The sequence below is a fragment of the Oryctolagus cuniculus genome, chromosome 6, assembly GCF_051225735.1.
Source record: "Oryctolagus cuniculus isolate XC-2025 breed Fujian yellow rabbit chromosome 6, ASM5122573v1, whole genome shotgun sequence".
Lineage (NCBI taxonomy): Eukaryota > Metazoa > Chordata > Mammalia > Lagomorpha > Leporidae > Oryctolagus > Oryctolagus cuniculus.
The window spans coordinates 126,399,837-126,423,523 of NC_142872.1; the positions used below are offsets into that span (position 1 = coordinate 126,399,837).

General features: G+C 47.8%; 2 long non-coding RNA genes across 4 annotated transcripts in view; both read right to left on the minus strand.

Moving 5' to 3' along the window:
* LOC127490601 (uncharacterized) overlaps nt 1-11,949 on the minus strand; it is a 35,487-nt gene extending 23,538 nt beyond the window's left edge. The window contains exons 1-2 of one of the 2 annotated variants that reach the window (XR_007918689.3): nt 11,734-11,949; nt 8,421-8,571 (exon numbers count right to left, since the gene is read on the minus strand). This is a non-coding gene — a long non-coding RNA (uncharacterized LOC127490601). Of the gene's footprint in view, nt 1-8,420; nt 8,572-11,733 lie in introns of those variants that run through there. The other variant, XR_016234946.1, reaches the window with a different exon arrangement.
* Nucleotides 11,950-16,019: 4,070 nt separating this feature from the next.
* Nucleotides 16,020-23,687, minus strand: part of LOC138849951 (uncharacterized) — a 34,106-nt gene continuing 26,438 nt past the window's right edge. Inside the window, exon 3 of one of the 2 annotated variants that reach the window (XR_016235846.1) lies at nt 16,020-16,564. This is a non-coding gene — a long non-coding RNA (uncharacterized LOC138849951). Of the gene's footprint in view, nt 16,569-23,687 lie in introns of both variants that reach the window. The other variant, XR_016235845.1, reaches the window with a different exon arrangement.

A 23,687-nucleotide genomic window follows, 5' to 3' on the forward strand; every position in this document is an offset into this window, starting at 1 on the left:
CTGTTGAAGAGATGCGACTGCCCAAGCGGATTAAATTAAGATGCAACGTAGACTTGACGGAGTGGCATGTCTAAAGGAATAGAATGTGCCATTTCTCATACACGAGTTCTAAATATTCCAGCTGTCCAAGATACATTTGGGTGTCTGCAATTATTTGCAAACTGAATTGTCTTTGTTCTTGAGGATAAGAAGGATTTATTCATCTCAGCATGAACTAATCTCAACCAAATATTCATCGTCCACCCCCCAAATCTGTGCAACTTCTCAAAAGGCTGAGATACAAATGCCTCTTGTTTAGCAATGGAAGACTCCAAGCGAGCCTCATGTTAATAGTTTCCTGATCCAGCTCCATTTAACAAGATACCACAGTCCATTAGGCTCTCGTGGAAGGCCTTGGGCATCAAATGAACATTTTTCAGTAATTAGTTTGGCAGAATTTCTCGCTGTTGAGAACCCTGCAGCAACCGGTTAAAAAATCAGCAATAGCTAATTAGATTGTTTGCATTGTGTTTCTCTGAACTTGATTGGAGCGGGCGTTCCCTTTAGCGCTTTTCAGCTAGGCTCATCCTCTCCTGAGATTGCATAAATGAGTGATCTCCAAAATGTCTCCGGGGAGGCTGGCCCCAAGAGGTGTGCTGCAATGAGGCTTTCATAATCAAAGTTTGGCAAATGCTGCATTTTACAGTGCTATTTGGGGTAGCGGCCATGTGCAGAGCACAATGAAGGCTCTGAGATGGCCAGTGGTAAAGAAAGGTGTTTCATTTCTTATAGTCTAGCTTTTCTGAAAATGTTTTTAAAATATATATATATTTTAATTTGAAAGGCACAGCATCAGAAAGAGAGAGAGAGATTGACTGAGAATCTTCTATCTGTTGTTTTACTCCCCAAATGGCCACAATAGTCAGGGCTGGGCCTGGCAGAAGCCAGGAGCCTGGAACTCCATCTGGGTGTCCCACATGGGTGGCAGGGGCCCAAGCACCTGGGCCATCGTCTGCTGCTTTTCTAGGTGCATGAGCACAGACCTGGATTGCAAGCAGAGCAGCAGGAACTCACACCAGCACTCGGAGAAGGGATGCAGCAAAGACAGCAGCAGCTTAACTCGCTGTGCACCACACCGGCCACCGCAGACAATTTTAGATGGAAGAGCACACTCTTGTTTGTCCTTTTTTTTAAAAAAAGATTTATTTATTTACTTGAAAGGCAGTATTGGGGCCAGTGCTATGGCATAGAGGTAAAGCCGCTGCCTGCAGTGCCAGTATCCCAAATGGGTGCCGGTTCGAGTCCTGGCTGCTCCACTTCCTGTCCAGATCTCTGATATGGCCTGGGATAGCAGTAGAAGATGGCCCAAGTCCTTGGGGCCCTGCACCCACCCAGGAGACCCAGAAGAAGCTCCTGGTTCCTGGCTTCAGATCGGCACAGCTCTGGCTGTTGCGGCCATCTGGGGAGTAAATCAGCGGATGGAAGACCTCTCTTTGTCTCTACCTTTCTCTGCCTCTCCTCTCTCTGTGTAACTCCGATTTTCAAATAAATAAATAAATCTTAAAAAAAGGCTGTGTTATAGAAAGGAGAGACAGAGAGGGAGATCTTCCATCTGCCCAAATGGCCACAATGGCCAGGGCTGGGCCAGGCAAAGCCAGGAGCCAGGAGTTTCATCCAGGTCTCTCACGTGGGTGCAGGGGCCCGAGGACTTGGGCCATCTTCTGCTGCTTCCCCAGGCACATTAGCAGGGAGCTGGATCAGAATTGGAGCAGTTGGGACTTGAACTGGTGTCCATATGGGATGCCAGCACTGCAGATGGCAGCTTTTCTAGCTACAGTACAGTGCCAGCCCCTCATTTTTCTTTTTTCATCAGTACCTATTAAATCTCTTAGTGAGTTTCACTTTGGAAGTGACTTGGGCCACTTCAAGGTCAAAGTGATGATCTCCTGCCTTAGAACTTACTGTAGTGACACCTCTGGCTATTTTGGATTCCAAACTCCAGGTTCTGAGTGAGCTTCCTGGCCCAGTGCCTGATAGACAGGTAGGCACTCACTAAACATTCCCTGAATGACTAATTCTGTAAGGAAGTGCATATATTATGGGTACACTACATGACATTTTGCTATACATACAGATAGCGAAATGATTACTATGGCCAAGAAGAGAAACATGTCCAGCTCCCTTCATAGTTACCTTGCTTTTTTGGTGGTGGTGATGAGAGCACTTGAACGTCACTTTCCTGGAAGATTCTCAGTACCCAATACATTACTGTTAATTACAGTCATCACGCTGTGCATTAATTCTCTAGACCTCTTCTTCCTGCCCAACTGCAAACTGATTAACGGCTCCTCATCCCCCCTTGCCCTCTTTAGAATCAATTTAAACCCACAGAGAAGTTATGGAGCCAGCACAGAGCCCCTCTAGGTTCCCCTCCTGGACCAGTGTCACAGATTTGTCACACTGAGCATAGCAATATCGAGACATTGTTATTAACCAAGGCGCAGGTATTATTTGCTGCTCTTCAGTTTCGGTCTCCCAGGTAGGTGGCAGGGACTCAAGTACTTGAGTCGCCATCCCTGCCTCCTAGGGTGTGCATGAATCTGGAATCAGAAGCACAGCTGGGGGGCCAGCACTGTGGCACAGCAAGCGAAGCCACCACTTGTGACACCTGCTTGTGATCAGGACCTGCATGGAGTTTTGGGTTCCTGGCTCAGGCCTGGCCTAGCCCCGGCTGTCACAGCCATTTGGGGAGTGAACCGGCCAATGGGAGATCTCTTTCTATCTCTGTCTTTTCCTCTCTCGGTCACTCTGCCTTTCAAATAAATAAAACAAATCTTGAAGAACAAGCAGCAGAAGCAGCAGAATCAGGACTCAAACCCAAGTACTCCAGAATGTGATGTAGGTGTCCCAAGCATTGTGCCAAATGCTTGCCCCAGGATTTTTATTTTTAAAATAGTGTCCTTTTTTTCCTCCCAGGATTTTCCTAGCTGATCATTATATTCCTTCCATATTAGGGTTTTAATGCTAAAATTGCTGCTTGCTTTCTCAAGGGATCCAGTAACTATTGTTAAGATATATTTTTTTTTAATTTGACAGAGTTAGACAGTGAGAGAGAGAGAGACAGAGAGAAAGGTCTTCCTTCCGTTGGTCTAGCCCTCAAATGGCCACTATGGCCGGCACGCTGTGGCCAGCACACCATGCCGATCCGAAGTCAGGAGCCAGGTGCTTCCTCCTGGTTTTCCATGCGGGTACAGGGCCCAAGGACCTGGGCCATCCTCCACTGCACTCCTGGGCCACAGCAGAGAGCTGGACTGGAAGAGGAGCAACCAGGACAGAACCAGCACCCCAACCGGGACTAGAACCCGGCGCCCATATGGGATGCCAGCGCTGCAGGCAGAGGATTAACCAAGTGAGCCATGGCGCCAGCCCCGTTAAGATAGTTCTAACTGCTTAGCTGTGTTTGCCAGGACAGCCAAATTTTGCCAAGAGTTTTGAGTTCATCTCTGTCAACTGGTCACTTCCTAAACTGAGTAAATACTAAACCTTTCCATCAACAGTTGCTTGAATAATCGTTTTCTCTGCCGTTCTAACCTCTTGTTGCCACGTTGCCAAAGCTCTTGGGCTTTCTGGAGGAAGTGATGACATGATTGTCTCGGTCACAGAGAAAGCAGTAGCGTTTCCAAATTTCTGTTAAACTTTTCCCTTTCCTGGCTTTTTGTGGACTTTCGGTCTGAAACAAATTTATTTGCAACTTTGCTTAATTTTTTTATTGCCTCCCTCTTTTCTCTTCTTTTGCCCTCCACCTCTTGTCTAGTTTTGCCTTCTCCCTCCTTCCTCTTTCGTGCAGGGCTGAGGGGTGATTAGGTCAAACGAGATGGAAGTGGGACTGACGTGTGCCTGTCAGCTTCCCAGGGAGTATTTGCAATTTGTCAATCCAAAAGAATTTCTGCCCTCAGACTACACTTGAGGACGGGGCATAAAAGGGAAAGGGGAAGGAGCCTGGTTGGGTAATTCTGCAAGGAGAATCTTCTGCTATTTGCTGTACTGGGTTGACAAACTATTCCTGTAAGAGGCCGTGGAGGGACTATTTTTAATTTTTCTGTGTATTTGGTCTCAATCGCGACTACCCGCCTTCTCACTGTCACAGGAAAGGAGCTGCAGTAGATATGTAGATGGCCATCAGGGCTGCGTCCCAGTAAAACTTCACTTACAGACACTGAAGTGAGAATTTCACGTCCCAGGATATGACACAGTACCCTTCTCTTGATTTTTTTCAACCATTTACAAATGTGAAAACCATGCCTATTTCACGGGCCACACCAAACCAGGCAGAGGGCCAATGTAGCCTGTAGGTTCCAGCTTGTGGATCACTGGCTTGTACTAAGGGTTCAAGATTCCCCTTTATCCCAACCAATCACCTACAAAATAAACAAAGAGCAAACGAACCATGCCACAGGGTTAAAGGAGCTCAGGGAGGGTGTTCTGGGGATGATTTTGTCACCCAGGTAGGTAAGAGTTCTTACTCTTCACGGTGTGAAGGGACAGAGCTGTGTCTGAAGCCTTGTACAGGCTAACGCCTAAGAGAAGGCCAGCCAGCCAGGGTTGCCAGCGCAGTAACAGCAGCACCTGCCAGGCATCCTCACTTCAATCACACCTCCTCTTGACCAAGCACTCCCTGGGTACAGCTCCTCCTCTGGATATTTCTGGTTTTTTTCTTCACTGTCCTGTGCAACGGGGGTGCTTGTACACAGAGTTGCAGAACAACTTGCCAGAGTCACCTAGCTGGGAAGTGACAGAATCAGGATTTGAACCTGGGCCTGGCTGACTCCCCAGGCTATTACCACCACCACCCCCCATCCCTGCTGGCCTCCTCTAGGAAAGATGGCAGACAATCAAAAGCGTGGCTGACTCCATATCAGCATTCTGCCAGAGCCAACCAGAAAGCAAGCCCTACCAGGCCAAACAGGACACAACTTTTGACAATTGGCCAGAACCCATAAGGATCAACAAGTCCTTTCACTGCTGACTCTTTTCATCCCAAGTTAAAGGAGGAGACAAAGAGATATGAAGAGACGGTGCACTTGAACTGGACTCCTGGCTCAGGTGTTCACTACCTGTGTGGCCTTATTTGGTTCACGTAATTCCCTGAGTCCCAGTTTCTTCTATCAAAAAATTAAAAAAATATCCGTAACTGTCCAGCAGGATCAGGAGAATTCAATGAGACGTGGTGCAAGCCACTGGCCTGGTGCTTGTCATAAAGTGGGTACTTGATCAAAGCTGACACTCCTCAAGCAATGACTGTTCACTCATTTTCTGAGCACCTACGAGCAGCGACTATGTGCCAGGCACCATGGAGGCACCGGATAAACAGAGCAGTCACCCAGCTCTGGCCTCCAAGGAGCTGTCAGTGTAACAGAGTAACAGGTGAATCTCAAACACACTGGACCAAATAGCACAGGACCATGTCGGGGCCAGAGCGGGAGCACAATGGGGAAGAAGCGGGTATGTCCAAGTGGACGAGTGAGGGACCTCAACTGCGTTTCAGAGAAGAGGTAACGGAGTTCATATTCCAGTAACTCAAGCCACTCCTGTGCAGTTCCTGTGGCTGACTGCTCACCAACATAAATCTCATCTCATGGAAAAGAAGCAAAACAAAACAAAGAAAAAAAAGTTTCCTAAAAGCACTTATAAAAACATCTATGCAAATTTTAGAAAGCAAAACAGGAAAGTAAATTATAGGCAAGGGCACACACACCTTCCTCCTCAAGTAGTGCGTGCTTGTTGCAGGCACCGATAGAAGTTTCCTGCCAGGATGTTGACCCGAGCGAGAACAGCCTGACTGAGAGCCGTTTGTTCTCCCTGAGTGTCTTTAAAAAGCAACCGATTTCATTTTTTTCACATTCTCTGTGGCCTTGGGAAACACCTCCTATAAAAATACACACATTCCAGAGATTCAGGGAGAAATGATTCCTTCTGGGTCTGAACTGTCCATATGTGACACTGGTTCCCTGCCTTTGAGTTTGAGCACTGAGTTGTTACGTACAGCACATGACAGCGAGAGGGGGCTGGGGGCTGGGGGCTGGCCGCCTGGGTTGAGTCTCATCACCACCACTCACTAGGTATGTGGCCTGGTGGCTCCTGGGGGAGAGAAATGAGATGACGCCTGCCAAGTGAGTACCATGACACCTGGTCCAAGATACGTTCACATTTTCCCGCCAGTTCTCATTTTGGGGGGACATGGGGGAAGGCCACATGGAGGAAGGGCTCAGGCCTGGTGCCCCTTAAGGCTAAGCTCACAGAAGGAAGCTTTGTAGTGCAACTGAAAATCAGAAAGAAGTGGTGCCGGGTAATGAAGTCCCAAAGGTAGGGAACAGGAAGGACACGTGACCTGGTGGGATGGGATTAGCGGCAGAAGATGGACCAGAAAGGTGATACCTTCAGTGAAAGCCACCAGCGGATAGGATGAAGATGGCCTATCTAGATATGGTAACACTGACTCCTCTGCGGACTTCCAACTCCCCCAGCAGAGCTACGATGCTCCCTCTGGATCGAACAGAAGGAAGGAGTAAAGTTGGGGGTGAGGATGGAGAGAGGAAAGCAAAGCAAATACAACCCGTCACTGATTTGCATGTTCACAGCTTGCTGGTTTTTATCCTCTCTGCCTAGATATCCTTGGGACAGCTGGTATACCCTATTCCAGTGCCCTTATAACCCTGGTGTTTGACCTTCTTTTATTCACCAGATAGTTGTAAGATACCTAGATAATCCTGCTGGAGTCAAACAATAGGAGCCAACCAGTTAGTGGCTGCTAATGCCCCAGACCCAAGTTTCATTTTGTTTCAAACCTACAAGATCATCCAATCTCTCCTAAATCTCTCCAGCAGTATATAGAAAACATCAAATTATGCCATTTTTGGAGAGGTAGACATTCATGCAAACATATTTGCCTGCTTGAATAGTGGGACCACAAGGCACAATACTCAATCCCTGAGAAATACAGCCATGCCCAGGAAATGTTCTGTCAATGTGGCCCAATGACTGGGGAACATAAAGTATACAAAAAGAAAAGGGGGAAGCCATAGCTCCTCCCCTGGAGAGCAGGAGCCATGCCTTTGACCTATCCCAGAGCCTACCGGAAGTGTATGCATGGGATGGTCTGCCAAGGAAGGTCAATGGAACTGAGCAGAACTTTGGCCAGGAGGAGGGCTGACAGCCCGGGGGTTTGATGCAGGTCGGAAGTCTTCTGGGAGTGACTTTGGAAGCTGTCTAGACAGAAGGGGAGGAAAAACAGAACTGGGATGCTGACTGCAGCTTCAAACTAGGGGAAGTGAGTTTGGGGAAATTTATGTGTGCCAGAAACTGGAGGAGGATCACCACTTCAAAGACCCCAGGCCGTGTCAAGTGTGGCATGGCCTGATGGTGTGGGTGTGACCCACAGCCCCAGTTGTAAAGTCTATTCCTCAGTGACAGAACAGATGAGGCGAAGCACTCTCAGTTGGACTTGGGGGGGAGAATGAAACCAAGAAGTATCTTGTGTCACTTATACCATGTGAACTATAGAAAGTCCTAACAACATGGTCTAAATAATGAGAACACGGGGGCTGGCATGGTGGCGCAGTGAGCTAAGCTGCTGTCTGCAACGCCAGCATCCCATATCGAAGCACTGGTTCAAGTCCTGGCTGCTTGGCTTCCAGTCCAGCTCCCTGCAAGCGTGCTTGTGAAGCCGCAGAAGGCGGCCCAAGTGCTTGGGCTCTTGCCAACTATGTGAGAGATTGGGATGAAGTTCCAGGCTCCTGGCTTTGGCCTGGCTCAGTCCTGGCTATTGTGGCCATTTGGGGAGTGAACCAGCAGATGGAAGATCTCTGTTTGTATCCCTCTCTCTCTCTCTTTCTGATACTCTGCCTTTCAAATAAACTAAATAAATCTTTTAAAAATGAGACTGTGTGTTTCTGGGGATGCTCACCACTGAGTGTGTGTTAATCAGACAAGACCCCCTTTAAGAGGGATATCAGGGAGGGCAGATGGAGAAAGTGGTGTTAGGAAACAGTGTGGCCCTTGAAAAAGACAGCCGTGTGTTCAGGCGTACCCATGAGAAGTCCGCTGGCTACAGAGCCTTGCAGTGGGGGAGCTGTGTGGGCTGTCATTTCCAACTCCATGTTCTTGGGGGACAATTTGCAAGCCTGAAATCAGAAAGCCAGTGGCTCTTAACCTACCTTAATTGCAATGTGGACAGTGAAAGTCATACAATAAAAAGTAAAAGAGCAGCCCTTGACTGGCTATGGAAACTTCATCTTGGAGTATTGGCTTCATAGCATCATTTTTGCTGAGCTTACAGCATAAACATACCCATGGAGATATCTAAAAACTCTGTCAACATCTGATCATGCCCTTCAGGAACTCAGCACTACGGCCCTTTGGTACTGTATCATCTTTTCATAATATGGAGACTAAAGAAAAACTGGGTTTATTGTTCCTTCTATTTGGTGAGTGGACATCTGGGAGCCCTAGGAAGAGCTGGGAGTAATTTCTGGGGAATGAAACACAGCCAACTGAGCTGGAGAAAGCCAAGCGCATCACAGCAAGAGGCAGACTCTGCAAAAAGAAAAGAAAAACAAGTTTTTGGAAAAGAAAATGCAAATAATGTCACGGAAGAGGGACCCTGACTTCATTCATTCCTTGTCACAATCTGTAATTTAAATCACTCTGTGAGTATGGTGCTTAGCTAAAAACTACTGTCGGTGAGGTGGTGGGTGTGAAGTGCGAGGAAATAGGAAATAAGTTGAGAACACAGTCTCTGATATCAAGGGGCTACAATTTAACAAGAGAGGGCAGATAAACAAGATGGAATCTGATTGTTTTCACCATTGGTTAGGGCTTTGTTTCAGAAAGAACTAGAGGATACGAGCCAGTGTGAACAGTAACAGCCAAACAAAAACAATCAGCAATGAGTTATATCACCTTCTTTCTGTGCCAAGGAGTGTCCTCCACTCAATTCCAGAAACAACTATTTGGCATCTATCTTAAAGGAGAATGGTGTAAGGGCAGGAGAGTTGACACATGAGTAAGCCTACTTCTGATTTCACAAAACTTGCTATGTCGGATGGGAATAAAACCAGGTCAGAATAATGAGAGGGCACCGCAGAGCATCATGGGGAAGTGAAGGATGCCCAGTGCCATACGTGTAGCACAGGGAAGGGGAGCCCATTGTGTGGACAGACATCTGCATGGGAAGAGTGCCATCTGAGTTGGGTCTTGAAAGACACAGAGAGGGGACCAGCACTGTGGCTCAGCAGCTTAACCTGTCACTGCCTGAGATGCTGGCATCCCATATCGGAGTGCCTGGTTCAAGTCCAAGCTACTCTGCTTCCAATCCAGCTCCCTGCTCACGGCATGTAGGAGGCAGCAGAGGATGGCTCAAGTACATGGGCCCCTGCCATACATGTGGGAGACCCAGATGAAGCTCCTGGCTCCTTGCACTTCGGCCTGACCTGGTCTGGCCATTCGGTGAGCACAACAGTAGATGGAAGAGCTCTCTCTCTCTCTGTCTCTCCCTCCTTCTCTTAACTCTGCCTTTCAGAAACAAACAACAGCAACAGCAACAAAACACGTGGGGAACTTTGACAGACTGAGAGGGCATGGACATTCCAAGGGAAAATCAGCCATCGAGGGAGAGGCGGGAGAGGGGGACAGAGAGCTGGAAAGGCAGGATGCAGGCAGGTTGAAGATACGGCCACACGGTGCCAAACAGGTGCACCTCGGCCTAAGGGAAAGGAGCGGGCGCTGGAGTTTCTCCAACATGGGTTACGGGGAAAGAGGGGAGATGATTTGGCCAGGACATCCAGAAATCCTTTCTCAGCTGCCCGTGGGACAAATTGTGGGGAAGAAAGAGTGAGCAAGGAAATTCTTCGTAATAGGGTGGGTGAGAGTTAACAGAACAGAATTTTACTTTTTGTCTTACTGAGGATTAGCTTTGACTCTAAAAGTAGCATAAAGCAGCCCCAAAAGACACTCACATAAAATACAGGGTTATTTCTGCTTCATAGCCAGGCCCAGGCTGGTGTGGCAGCTCTGCTCAGCAAAGAAGGCAAAGAGCAGGCGCAGGGTGTTCTTCTGAGGGAAGGTTCCAGAAGCTTCCACATGGTAGCCTGCCCTTGTCTCAGCAGTGAGAACTTGGCAGCAGGCTCACATCCAGCTATGGACGCCAGGAGATGAGTTATCCATGTTCCCAGCCAAACAGCCAGGGGTCTGTTACTGAGGGAGAAGGATGGATGCAGGCAATCCACTGGCTTCCCCTGAGATAGTCATTCACATCAAAATAGCAAGGATTGGAGCCGACAGCCTCGTAACGGCGGAACATGATTCTCTGGATCTTAATGAAAAGAAACCTTAAAATGAAGTTTCTTAGAATCTTGCCTTAAAAATAATCACCCTTGAGACAAAATAACGTCCTTATCCTCAGATAACACTGAATTTGACTCAAGTGGCTGAGGCCATCCAAGGCGTTGAGATGGTTGGTTTGTCCAGGTCTTCACGACCCTGCCTTAGTAACCATCTCGCACAGCTGTTTACAAAAGGAAAATAAATTCCTCTGTCATCATCGCCCTGTTGAGTTCAGCGGACTGTAACCCATCAGTGTCTGAGCAATATGAAAACTCTGTCCTTACTCAATCGAAACACAGCTCTGCAGTACACTCTCCATTCTTTGGGCTCAGAGCTCAGTCAACTCCCCTGGTGCACTTCCCATCACAGCTGTTCGAGTATCTCTCCCCTCCATGGTCCACCCTACCTACCACTGCCTGAAGAATCTCCTTTTTAAAAAATTTTTGTTTATTTACTTACTTGAGAGAGAGAGAGAGAGAGAGAGAGCAAGAGCGAGCGAGCTCCTACCTGTTGTTTACTCCCCAAATGTCTGCAACAATTGGAGCTGGGCCAGGCTGAAGCTGGGAGCTAAGAATTCAATCCAGGTGTCTCATGTGGGTGGAAGGAACCCAATTACTTGAGCCATTAGCATTGCCTCCCAGGGTCTGACTGGCGGGAAGCTGAAGTCAGGAGCCAGAGGTGGGACCCGAACTCGGGCACTCTGCTATGGGATGTGGGTGTTTTAACCACTAGGCCAAACGTCTTCCCCGGAGCATCTTCTTGAGACACTGATGATGACCTGTAACTGAGTTGGCATGTAACTTGTGATTGCCCAGTGCTTTTGACCTTAAACAGCTCCTTGGTCTGGCCTCCCATATCCTCCAAAATCTCACCCATTACTCACTATTAGCATGAGTAAACAAAGCAATGTACCAGCTAGAAAAAATAATTTAAAAATTTGATGTACAAATAAAGCATTATTTATTTCTTAACTTTGTTAGGACAAGTCTATACTGGCCCACTCTCATTCAATCAATATTGATATAGTTTAATCTGGGAAGACCTCAGAATATTATCATCATGTTATTACTACTTTTCTCCTGCTGTTACTGTCCAAAATTCATTCAACAAATACTTAACCAGTGCCACTGTGGTTGCTGGGGATTCATAAGGCGAAAGTTCCAGTTTTCCTGGCACTTACATTCTAGAGTGGTGGTCCCATCCTGGGAAGAGCCAGTGCCCCAGAAGGCTATGGGTGTTGGGACTTGAGAGGGTAGAGGCAGGAGGTGGTGTTAGTGCGACTCTGTTCCTCACCCCCTCCTGTCCACACTGGACACTGCAGCCAACCCTTCCCCTCCCCCTTCCTCACCCGGTCTTACCCGACACTGCTCTCACCTCCACATCTCGGGTCTTTGCCTTTGCTGCTCCGCCCTTTCTGGCGTGAAGATAATAATTATTGTGACAGCTGTTAAGGTCTTGGGACACCGAGCGTGGGCTCCAACTGTCGCTAAAGGGCATCCACCTCTCCAGAGGCCGGTGTGCGTTCCTTCTGCTGCCCTGGATGCTAGAGTGCTGCTTGCATCCGGTGTCCATTCTACTCCCCGTCTCAGCACTGAGCAGCCAGACATTTCCGGTTTGGCCTCCCTCGTCCTCCCGCGGGCTCCCAGAGCCGCTCGGTCAGCACAAGGCCCTGGTGCCCGTCGCAAGTCTTGGTCAGACACGTTTCCTGCGGCGGCGGCTGCCCTGGCTCCCCTTTGCCCTGCTCTGGGAGAATTCCGGGAGCCAGCGCGAGTCTGCCTGGGGTTGCAGCCCTGTCCTACCTGTGAGGAAGTGGGCTTCCGGGACAAGGCCCTTCCTGTGGAGACCCCAGCTTGGTCCAGTTTCCCAGTGTCCTCCTCAGTCCTGCTCCCCTGCTCCCCAGCAGGACTCAGCTGGACCTCTTCCCTTCTGGGGGCAAAACACGGCAACACGGAGGCTCAGGTCAGACGGCCATTTGCAAAGTCTCACTTCCGGCTTGTGAGAGTTGGAAGTCAGCCCCTGGGGTCAGGTTCTGCTCGGAAGTTCCGGGCATCTTGAGGTCTGAGACCCCCAGCAGAGCGAACATCTGTTGCTTTCCCCAAGTTCTTAGGGTTCACTTTCTGAGCTTGATGTGGACACAGAACAGCAGCTTTACCGTACCTGGCATCGCAGGTGTCTCCAAGTTCCCTTTCTACACACCACGGGCCCAGCCTTGTACCACACCTTGAAAGGAACTCACATATTTATTTAGTGTTGCTACTCTTGTTACTCTTGCCTTTGTATTATATGTCTATTACTCTTCCCTTCCCCCCTCCTTATTCCTATCAACTAGGTCTCTAATTTTAATTTATAGGCTGCCGAAGTGAGCACAATTAGGCACAATTAGGTCTTTTTTTTTTTTTTTAAGATTCATCCATCTATTTGAGAGGCAGAGCTACAGAGAGGCAGAGGCAGAGAGAGGGAGAGAGAGAGAGGTCTTCCATCTGCTGGTTCACTCCCCAAGCGACAGCAATGGCCAGAGCTGAGATGATCCGAAGCCAGGAGACAGGAGCTTCTTCCAGGTCTCCTATGTGGGTGCAGGGGCCCAAGGACTTGGGCCATCTTCCTCTGCTTTCCCAGGTCATAGCAGAGAGCTGGATTGGAAGTGGAGCAGCAAGGACTCCAACAGGCACCCACATGGGATGCTGGCACTGCAGGCAGTGGCCTTACCCACTAAGCCACAGTTAGGTCTCTTAACAGTTAGAGATTTGTGAGTAAAAATGAATTATTTATAGCTACTTTAATATTCAATTTATTAAAATTTGTTTTTTGTTCAAGTTTAACCTATATTTTATTTGTAAATATAGTGATTTTCATATAAAAATGACAATTGCTTTTCCTTTTTGTTTGATTAGTGTTCAACTTATAAATATAAAACAATCAAATTTCTTCAAACAACTGATCACCTTTATACATGTAGTTAAATTTCCTAAAAATTGTTTAACTACCTTTAAGATATTTAATAAGTTTGATTTTCTGGGGGCTGGTGCTGTGGCATTAGCGGGTAAAGCCACCGCCTGCAATGCTGGCATCCCATATGGGTGGTGGTTGAGGCCCTGCTGCTCCACTTCTGATCCAGCTCTCTGCTATGGTTTGGTAAAACAGTGGAAGATGGCCCACGTCCTTGGGCCCCTGCACCCACGTGGGAGACTCAAAAGAAGCTCCAGGCTCCTGGCTTTGGATCGACCCAGCTCTGGCCATTGCAGCCATCTGGGGAGTGAATCAGCAGATGGAAGATCTGTCTCCTTCTCTCTTTGCCTCTGCCTCTCTGTAATTCTGCCTTTCAAATAAATAAACACATCTTTTAAAAAATTTTGATTTTCTGAAACACTTCAAATGCCTTATGGGACACCATTTATAAACCTATCAATAATATCTTTCCACAGCTCAGTTAACTATTAGAATAAAACTAGCTTAGAAATGTAGTAAATGGGACCTGCACTGTGGCGTGTAGCAGGTAAAGCCACTGCCTGCAGTGCTAGCATCCCATATGGGCACCAGTTCAAGTCCTGGCTGCTCTACTTCCAATTCAGCTCTCTGCCATGGCCTGGGATAGCAGAAGAAGATGGCCCAAGTCCTTGGGCCCCTGCACCCACGTGGGAGACCTGGAAGAAGCTCTTGTCTCCTGGCTTCGGATCATCTCAGCTCTGGCCATTGCTGTCGCTTGGGGAGTGAACCAGCAGATGAAAGACCTCTCTCTCTCTCTCTCTGCCTCTGCCTCTGTGTAACTCTTTCAAATAAATAAAATAAATCCTTAAAAAATGTAGTAAGTTAGATTTCCTTGAACATTCAAATACTATTTAAGAATGTATTCAATTATTTTAAAATTTTCAAGAGAAAAATAACAAATTCACAAATTGAGTGTTGATTTTTCATTTCAAAATAAAATCTGAAGGCTAATGTGCCAGATTCTTTTAAACAACGCAAGCTTCTTAAATAACAAATGCAGACTGATCACGATGATTAGAAAACTCACTCCCAAAACTTAACACGAAAGTAACAACACAGGGAATGGTGCTGACTTCCCCACATGTTTCCTACACCTTTCTGTGGAAACAGAGTCATTTTTACTAGTCAATGGGAACAGGAAGTCATTTCAAGCAGGCTGGAGTTACGTGGAACTGGGACCCAGATCATCAGTGAGATATGTCAAACCAGGAGTTTTTCCAGGGTGGTCTTATCTGAGCAACAGGTTAACACTGAGCTTATTTTTATAGTTGATATTGCCTTCTGTGTCCCCAGAGTGTCTTTCAAACTTCATCTGTATCCTATTTTTATCATGGCCTCTTTCGCTTTTTAACACGTCATTTGGGCAGATAGAATTCTCCCTTGGGGTGTAGCCTATCTTTTCATTAATTGGATTTTCCATCCCTCTTCAGGCTGTAACACTCTCTTTGGCTCTTTCTTTATTATCTCTTTTCACTGCTGAGCTTGACTGGTCTCCAAAAAAATCGCTTCCCCAGCTTGCTGGGCACCAAGATAAGACTTCATTTCCCAGCTTCCTTTGCAGTCATTGTGGCCATGTGACTGAGTTTGGGCCAATGAAATATGGGAATCCTGGACCCTACCCCCTGGGCTCCATCCTCTATGGTCTTGCCTCTTCTGCAGCCTTGATGCAGAGCAGCAGGGCCATGTTGGCAGCTACCTATAAACAAAGGTGGAGCCACAATCCAGAAGGGAGTCTGGGTCGGCAGACAGCTATAGGCTGATCAGAAACACCCATTTGGGACTTCACTTGAGTGAAAAGTAAACTTCAATTGTGATGTGAAAGCAATTATATATTTTTGGGGATTGATTACTTTAATTAAAATGACCACTAACCTCTATTTATTGTCATTGTAGCAAAAATCCCAAAAGTTGGTGATAACAAAAATGAAATGTTGAAAATTCAGATGATGTTAGTTAACATTGCATAGGGTGAGTCCAGGCTTGCAAACCTCCAGTGAAGCCGGCAGTCACCCTGGGCCATCCCATGAAAACCTGACTTCATCAACTCAGGCTTTGCTAATTGGAAACAACACCCTGGGAGGTGCTCATGTACCTCCTGCACCTTTCTAGGTAACTTTTTATAAAGAGCACCTAATGAAATAAAATCCCTTTGACAATTCAATCACCTACAATAGTCATGAGATAAAAATCAATGGATTGCTCAGGTACAAATATTTGTAGTTCTATGGTCAGACCAAGCATTTTCCCCCATGAGTCCTGATAAACAGGAAGCTGCATAATACAATGGCCCATATCCTTAGACAAAACAATGTCAACTACCCAGAGTCCTAAAGAGCCCCCAGACAGATGCAGAAGGAATTAATTGAAAAAAATCTGAAGTTTTTTTTCTTCAAAAAACTATAAGTCTCTTTCAACAGTGTCAAGGTATGGCTGTGTAATGAAGATCAATGATAAGACTTCCATTTTCTTTTCTACTTATTTCACACTCTGTGGTTGCAAAAGGTTATGGGTTTCCAATAGCATTGTCTTATTCACCAAGGAGCCAATCAGCCGGCAGTTTTGGACCTACAGGTACAGTCACAGTTTCCCCTTCCTTCTCCCACACCGCCCCATTCTGTCATGCGTGGGTTGCAGCTGCCCTAGGAAACATCTTTATCTAAATGGAGCAACACATATTAGATTTCGAAAATGAAACTTTACAAATATATTTCTTTCAAAATGAATTTTGTAAATTATTGTCACAAAAGTTAAAACTGAAGCCTCTATGCCGTTTCCATGAAAAGGACCTGTGAGGTTAATAAAAGCAGACTTCAGAAGGTACCCAGGAGAGAGGGAAAGCGGGAAGTGGTTGGTTTTTAGGTAGAAGCATGAAACACTAGTAAGGCAGGGATGGATGTGTAATGAAGTTCTTCTCCTCAGTTATTTCTATGAGCAGTAGCCAAAATCCAGCAAAAGGGGACTTTAACAAATAGGAATTCACATTTAGCAAACAACGTGAAGTCCAGATCCAGGTAGTCTATAGTGTTGCTTCATGTAATGTCCAGGTGATGGCCATTCCTTACCACAGCAAGATAATTCCTTCAAAAAGGCTGCCATAGCTCCAGGCATCACATCATTTTCCAGGAAGAGAGAGGAGAAGGCCAGGCTCACATTGCTAACATTTTCTTCTTCATTGGAAAAACAAAGGCTTTCTAAGTGGACCTGTACCACATGGCTTTTCCTAGCTGCAAGAGAAGATGAGAAAGAGAGTATTTAAGGAATGGAGACAGGCTGACGAGAATGGAGAATGGGGAAGGCACAGCTGGTGCGTTAGCCCAGTAGCAGTGGGTGCTCCCAGAGCGGCTGGCTGATCTCTCATGGCCAAATCATGCTGTATGACATGACATCCTTAGTGCTTGTTCGCATAAGAATCACAACTAGCCCTTCACCCTTCGGAAGAAAACAAAGCCAGGCTGTCCCATTCACTGTCTGTCCCGCCATCAAGGAGGAACTACTCACTCTCGGCTTATCTCCTTCCTCCCCACCTCAAACATTCAAACCCTCACAATGAAATTCCGCCTATCCTACTCGCCAGGAAAATGTGCCAAATTACCCATTAACCGGAATGAGGAAACATCTCCCGATTTCCAAACGTTTTATCTGTTCCAAGGAAGAACCTTAAAAATCAGGTAGCAAAGGAATTTCTAAAATGTTAACAAACCCAAGGGGAGAAAAAAGTCAAACAAAACCCCCAAATTCTGAATGCTTTGTGCAATCTGTTGAGAGGATCTGAGATCGAAAAAATAAAGCCATGGCTACATCCCTTTGTACAACGAGAGAGGAAAGCACCCTGTGTATAACGGAAGCACTGCTTTTCCAGCTACAGATCTTGCATGGTTTTTTGGGGGGTAGGGGGAGGCGGTAGGAGGTATTTTGCACTATAAGAAAAGCACAGCTACTCCCTGCCCCAAAAGAGCAGTGGCAGCCCACCCCCGCCTCGGGCCCCCAGCTCTGAGCATTCCAGCACAGCGGGAATTATACTGCGCTGTAGCTGAGCGGGCCTGGCTTACCTCCAGGCTCACGCTGTGTGTGCTGGGGCGTGTGGCACAGTCACCTGGGCTCGCTCGGCAAGAGGGCGTTTGATAGCCACCGGCTGCCTTCGGTTACAGGCGAGCAGAATTTCCCTTCTGTGATATCGTAGTATCGTTCATCAAAGGAATTCATCACAGAGCACACCGCCAGCACGATGACACCCCTGGGTGCTGTTCCTCCCAAAGCCCCAACAAGGGGCCCTAATATCTGGGTTTGAAAGTGGGCCCCTCTGTGAAGGGGGCCTCTCGGGCTGAATGGGGGGCGGGGGGGAAGCGCACAAACGGAAAGGCAGAAAATGAGGTCCTTGTGGCCGGCTGTGCGCAAGGAAGGCTGCTGGCTCCCCGCTGAGCCCTGCCAGACTTCTGCCTCCAAGAAAAAATTCTGCAAGGGAAAGACTCTTATCTCTCGGGCTGGAATCCGCTTGAAAGAGCCCACATGGGTAGCCATAAAAAGGAACAGAGAACTGATACACGCTGCAATATAGATGAACTTTAACAACGTTATGCTAAGTGAAAGAAGCCAGACGCACAAAGCCACCTTATCATGCAATTCCATTTATATGAAATGTCCACAATAGGCAAATCCAAAGAGAAACTGGATTAGTGGTTGCCAGGAGCTGGGGGAAGGAGGGGAGGAGTAACCGCTGGGTATGGGTTTCCCTCTCCATCTTCCTCTTCCCTCCTCCGTCAGCCCTCCTCCCTCTCCCCCTCTCTGTCTCCTCTAAATACTTGATGTGCTTAAAAGTGTACATTTAATAGATGAGAACTGCTAGCACAACCAATGCAATTAGATTTTTGCTAACTCCCCTCTCTCAATGTTTTATGTGATAAAATACTCCCAAGATAAAATTGACCATTTTCACCATTTTTAAGTATGCACATTTTCAAGAACCCGTGGTGTGAAATATGTTCACAATATTATCTCCAGCCAGGCTCCAGGCTCCAGCCCTGCAACTCCTCTTAGCTTAGGAAATGGCAATTCCTTGCTCATTAAACAGAACTGCCCATTCCCTCGTCCCAGCAGTCCCTGGCGGCCACCATTCAACTTTCTGTCACTAACTTGGATGGCTCTGAGTACCTCATACAAGTGCAATTGTGTAACCTTTGTCTTTTTTTGTGACTGGTTTATTTCACTTAGCATGCAGGTCTGTGTGCGTGTGGGGGTGGGGTATGATGGAAATGTTCTGGAGTCAGGGCGTGGTGGTGGTAGTTGCACAGCACAGTGAATGGCTAAAAACAAGCCCACCCGTGGGAGGGGGATAAATGAAAAACAAATGATGAATATACAGGTTCGAAATCAGGGTAGGAGAGCACGTAGGAGTTCGGCTGGTATGATCATAAAGGCCTGACACTGGAAATCAGGGCCCCGGGAACTTAGTGTCTTCAAGCTCTCCTGCCTCAGTCTTCCTGTCTGTCAATAAGACACGTGGACGGGAAAAAGCCTAAATTTCTTCTCACTTCTTATGCTGGATGATTCCAGTGTTTCCTTTTAAGGCCCCTTCCCCCCCCCCCCCCCCACTGTCCCGCTGGCTGGACTTGGCCTGGAGGGTCTTGCCTCCTCCAGACATGGTGAAGCATCACCGTGAGAGGTGGATGAGCCCTCTCCAGAATGAATTTCCCACTTTGGAATGGGTGCTGCTGAAGTGTGGTCTGTCCCCAGCAGGTCCACAGTCACTGTTGCTTCCTGGGGACCCATAAATTGCAATTAGCGTTGGATCAGGGCTATTTGCTCCACAGAGACACAGGAAAATACGTCAGAGTTTGGCTGGCTTTTTTTTGCTCATAATCTCCAACTTCTTTGGGTAACCCAGCAAGGTTTTACAGCCTTAACTTCATCCTATGGGAGGGTCTAAAGAGTTGTTTAGTCACAAGTGGGAAGATAAAGAATGTTTCCAAAAAGCCCAGGGAGAACTCTGAGTCAGATGTGCGAGCATGCGTGTCTCTGTTTTGTTAGGCACTTTCATGCACACGTGCCTTAGTGCTCCTTACAGGGTGCAGTGCAGCAAACCCGGGACAGAAAGAGCACCAGCCTGAAAGTCTTGACAACGTTCGCTCTGCCTCTGACGCACGCAGGCTCTTCAAAAATTCCCGTTCTGTGACTGACTCAACGTTAGAAAAATGTCTTGCAGAGCCTTTGTGAGTCTATGAGTATACCTGCAACAGAGAGAGCTACAAAGGAGAGCAAGCTTCATACCCACCTTAGCGTTCACCTTATTTAAAAAATAAAGGCCTTCGGATCTCTCCCAAATCCCCGAGGGCTTCCCCCTGCCTACAGAGCAAAGCGCAGCCCCCTTGGGAAGCCATTCAAGACCCCCAAGAGTAAGGCTCAGGGGACAGCGTTGAGCAGCGGGTCAAGTGCCACTCACGACAGTGGCATCCCCTACTGCAGCGCTAGTTCAAGTCCTGGCGGCTGCTCCACTGCCCATCCATCTCCCTGCTAAAGCACCTGGGAAGGCAGCCGAGGATGGCCCAGTGCTAGGGCCCCTGCACCCATGTGGCCATTCGGGGAGTGTGCCAGCAGGGGGGCAAAAATCTCTCTCTTTCCTGCTTTTTCTGTCGCTCTGCTTTTCAAGTAAATAAATAAATAAATAAATCTTTAAAAGAAAAAAAAAAACAACAACAAGTGAACTGCACTAGCCCGCAGGCTGTCTTCGTGGCATCTGGAGGGGCATCCCTTTCCCCGGGGGACTGTGGTTGGCAGTGCTTACAGTGCCAGCCACAAACGGGAGGTGAGATGGCTCCAAACCCTCCTAGTTCTGTCTTCCGCTGTGTCCCTCTACCACCCTGCCAGGCACACACGAGGATTTTTCCTACCACTGAGATTTGCCTTACACGTGGATCGGGCTCCTCATTCTCTGCCGAATTGCCCGTCCCCTTTCAAGCCTTTTCTGGTTGTTGTCCCTGCAGTCAGCATCCCCATTCCCCGTCCCCAACACACACACACCATCCCATCCCGCCACCGAGCCGTGATATTTATCCTGTTTCTGAAAGGTCATATTCTGGTCTGTGTTGTAAGCTGATGTTGGCGCACCTCTCTTTCTTGCTCGCTAGCTGATTAGGTCCCTGGTTTCAGAATTTACATTCGATGCACAGCTCTAATGCTCACAAGGCCTAAGAGAAGGCCAGCCCCCTGTAGGTGCTTCGTATCTGATCGCTGAATACAAACCGAGAGATGACGATCTCAAGGCAAAGCCCGGAGAACCACGGGAAATAGAAGAAAATCTAAGACATCTCGTGCTTTCTAGGCAGGTGTTCTCAACGTCTTAGGCTGGGATTTCAGACACATAATTCCGACCAAGTGGGGCACCATCATGCCAGGTGTGACTATTAAAGACTGGATTTTCCCTAACAGCGATCATCAAAGAGAACCTCTACATGTTGGTGTTGGCAGCTCTTTGAAGGATTAAGGGTATAATGCGCTTGATCCCTGGTGCTATTAAGAGAAAGAAATGTCATGTTCTCTTAATCTCCAAAATCAAATGAAAGCTGACTACTAGGGTTGGCAGGTATGCTGAACTGACTGAGGCCAATTTGAGTATTCACAATTCTGGGTTCTTCAACTAAAACCAAAATTTAAACATCGGGGCTGGCGCTGGAGCATAGTGGGTAAAAGCCGCCGCCTATAGTGCTGGCATCCCATATGGATGCCAGTTCGAGTCCTGGCTGCTCCACTTCCAATCTAGCTCTCTGCTATGGCCTGGTTAGAAGCAGTAGAAGTGCTTGAAGCCCTGCACCCATGTGGGAGACCTGGAAGAAGCTCCTGGCTCCTGGCTTCGGATCGGCGCAGCTCCAGCCGTTGCATCTGGGGCATGAACCAGAGGATAGAAGACTTCTCTTTCTCTGCTTCTACCTCTCTGTAACTCTGTCTTTCAAATAAATAAATACATCTTTTAAAAATTCAAACATTTATTTATCTGAAAGATAGAGATCTTCCAACTACTGGTTGATTCCCTAAATGGCCACAATAGCCAGCTCTGGGCCAGACTGAAGCCAGGAGCCAAGAATTCCATCCAGGTGCCCTACATGGGTAGCAGGGCCCCAGGGACTTGGGCCATCTTCTTTCCCAGGCACATTAGCAGAAAGCTGAATCAGAAGCAGAACAGTCCAAACTGGAACCAGAGCTGTGCTAAGCGGCAGCTTAACTCCCTGTGCCGGAACACCAGTCCCACAATTTTGGCGGTTCTTGTTGGTAGCCATCAAGATGGTTATGGCTAAGGCAGATGACAGCCGCAACCACACCTGCTCCTTATAATAACTGAGTTTTAGACCCGATTCTGCCACACACCCAGGAGCGAATGATCAAGCACCTACAACCACAGTCACACAACTTGTTCTGCAGGGTTGGTAAAGTCCCAGACTTCAGACTTTTAAGATGCTTGAAATTATCTTGCTTGAAAGTGTTACCAGAGGTATATGTGAGAGTATTTTTTTTTGTGTGTGTGTGTGGCAGGAGTCAGCTAACCTTGCACTTGGAGTCTCCAATAAGCGTGAAAGAACCAAGTGCAATACCCTAAGGAGGGCACCATTTTGAAGGGCACAGGAGCAGAAACTGGCTCACTTGATTTTTTCAGGCCCTGTTCATGCAAGGGCAGGTGTGCCTGTTATAGTATTTCCCATCAGTCACCAGAGCCTGTCCACCATTCATTTCTCCAGTGAGCTGTCCTATCCAACATCCATTTTGCCAATTATCAAAACCTCTGGGCCGGCGCTGCAGCTCACTAGGCTAATCCTCCACCTTGCAGCGCCGGCACACTGGGTTCTAGTCGCGGTCAGGGCACCGGATTCTGTCCCGGTTGCCCCTCTTCCAGGCCAGCTCTCTGCTGTGGCCTGGGAAGGCAGTGGAGGATGGCCCAGGTGCTTGGGCCCTGCACCCCATGGGAGACCAGGAGAAGCACCTGGCTCCTGCCTTCGGATCAGCGCTGTGCGCCAGCCGCAGCGCGCCGGCCGTGGCGGCCATTGGAGGGTGAACCAACGGCAAAGGAAGACCTTTCTTTCTGTCTCTCTCTCTCTCACTGTCCACTCTGCCTGCTGTCAAAAAATAAAAAAAAATTTAAAAAAAACCCTCTGGTGTGCTGAGACAAAACCCACGGGACTGTGTTTCTAATCAGAGCCTTCAAATGCTTGCAAGGTACGTGGAGCCTGTATTCTGGTTCAGATACTTCAAATATCAGCCATCTGTCCCTAGAGTTCAGAGTAAGACTAAGGTGCACTTTCTATGTTGAACTGTTTTGAAACAACATACAGAGAATATGACAGCAGGGAAATCTAATCTCAGTGAGGAGGTGGGGGGTGAGGGCGTATGAGTTGCAGAGGGAAGGTCACTCCCTTTGTGTTGAGATGTGCTAGGATGCTGGGTTTGTGGCATCCAGGAAGCCTGAGAAAGGGTCGCTGGTCCTGAGTGCCTCCAGGTCATCATCACGATGCTTGTGAGGTAGTCCAGGTTGCCCATTTGAAGGCCAGGCTCGTGGCGTCCACATCCACTGCACCAAACTTGGCCACAGATGTCCTTATGGAAGCTCCCGGTTCCCAGGCATTGCACAGACAGCTCCAGCAGGGATCCTGTCACCTTTGAGGCACTCTGTGGGAGGCGCTGGACCCCACCTCTCCACAGTCCAGTTCTCTGGGGTCCAGTGCTCCTGGGAGCCAGGCCACCTCCTTCCTTTCCCTGCAGTTTCCCTTCCCCTCGGCAGGGCAACCCAAGTTTAGGCATTGGTGAGCCAAGGCCAAGAATTGCAATCCTAGGGCCCATGGTCAAGCATGAGAGCCACAAGCGAGTTTTTCAACATTTTAAATTAAACGATGATATATACAAAATTGGGAGATTTCACACACAAAAACCCCAAACATCTGAATTTGCTGCCCTATTCCAAAGAGAGAGCTGTGCAGCATTAGGCTGCGTGCCGGGCTTGGGCTGAGCAGGGGCTTCCCCTGTTTACACAGGCCATGAACGCTACAGCTCTACCCATCACCATTGCTTCTCAACCTGGAGTTCACCAATCATGGCTTTCTTTTAAAATTTTTTCATTTATTTATTTTTACTTGAGAAGTAGAGATTTGGATATATATGTCATTCCATACTCTATCTATCTATCTATCTATCTATCTATCTATCTATCTATCAAGAGGGCTCCTATTTGCTTGTCCACTCCCCAAATGTCCATAATGACCAAGACTGAGTTAGGCTGAAGCTGGGAGCTAGGGACTCAGCCACCACCTGCCATCTCCTAGGGTGTCCAATAGGAGGAAGCAAGAATCAGGAACAGAGCCAGGACT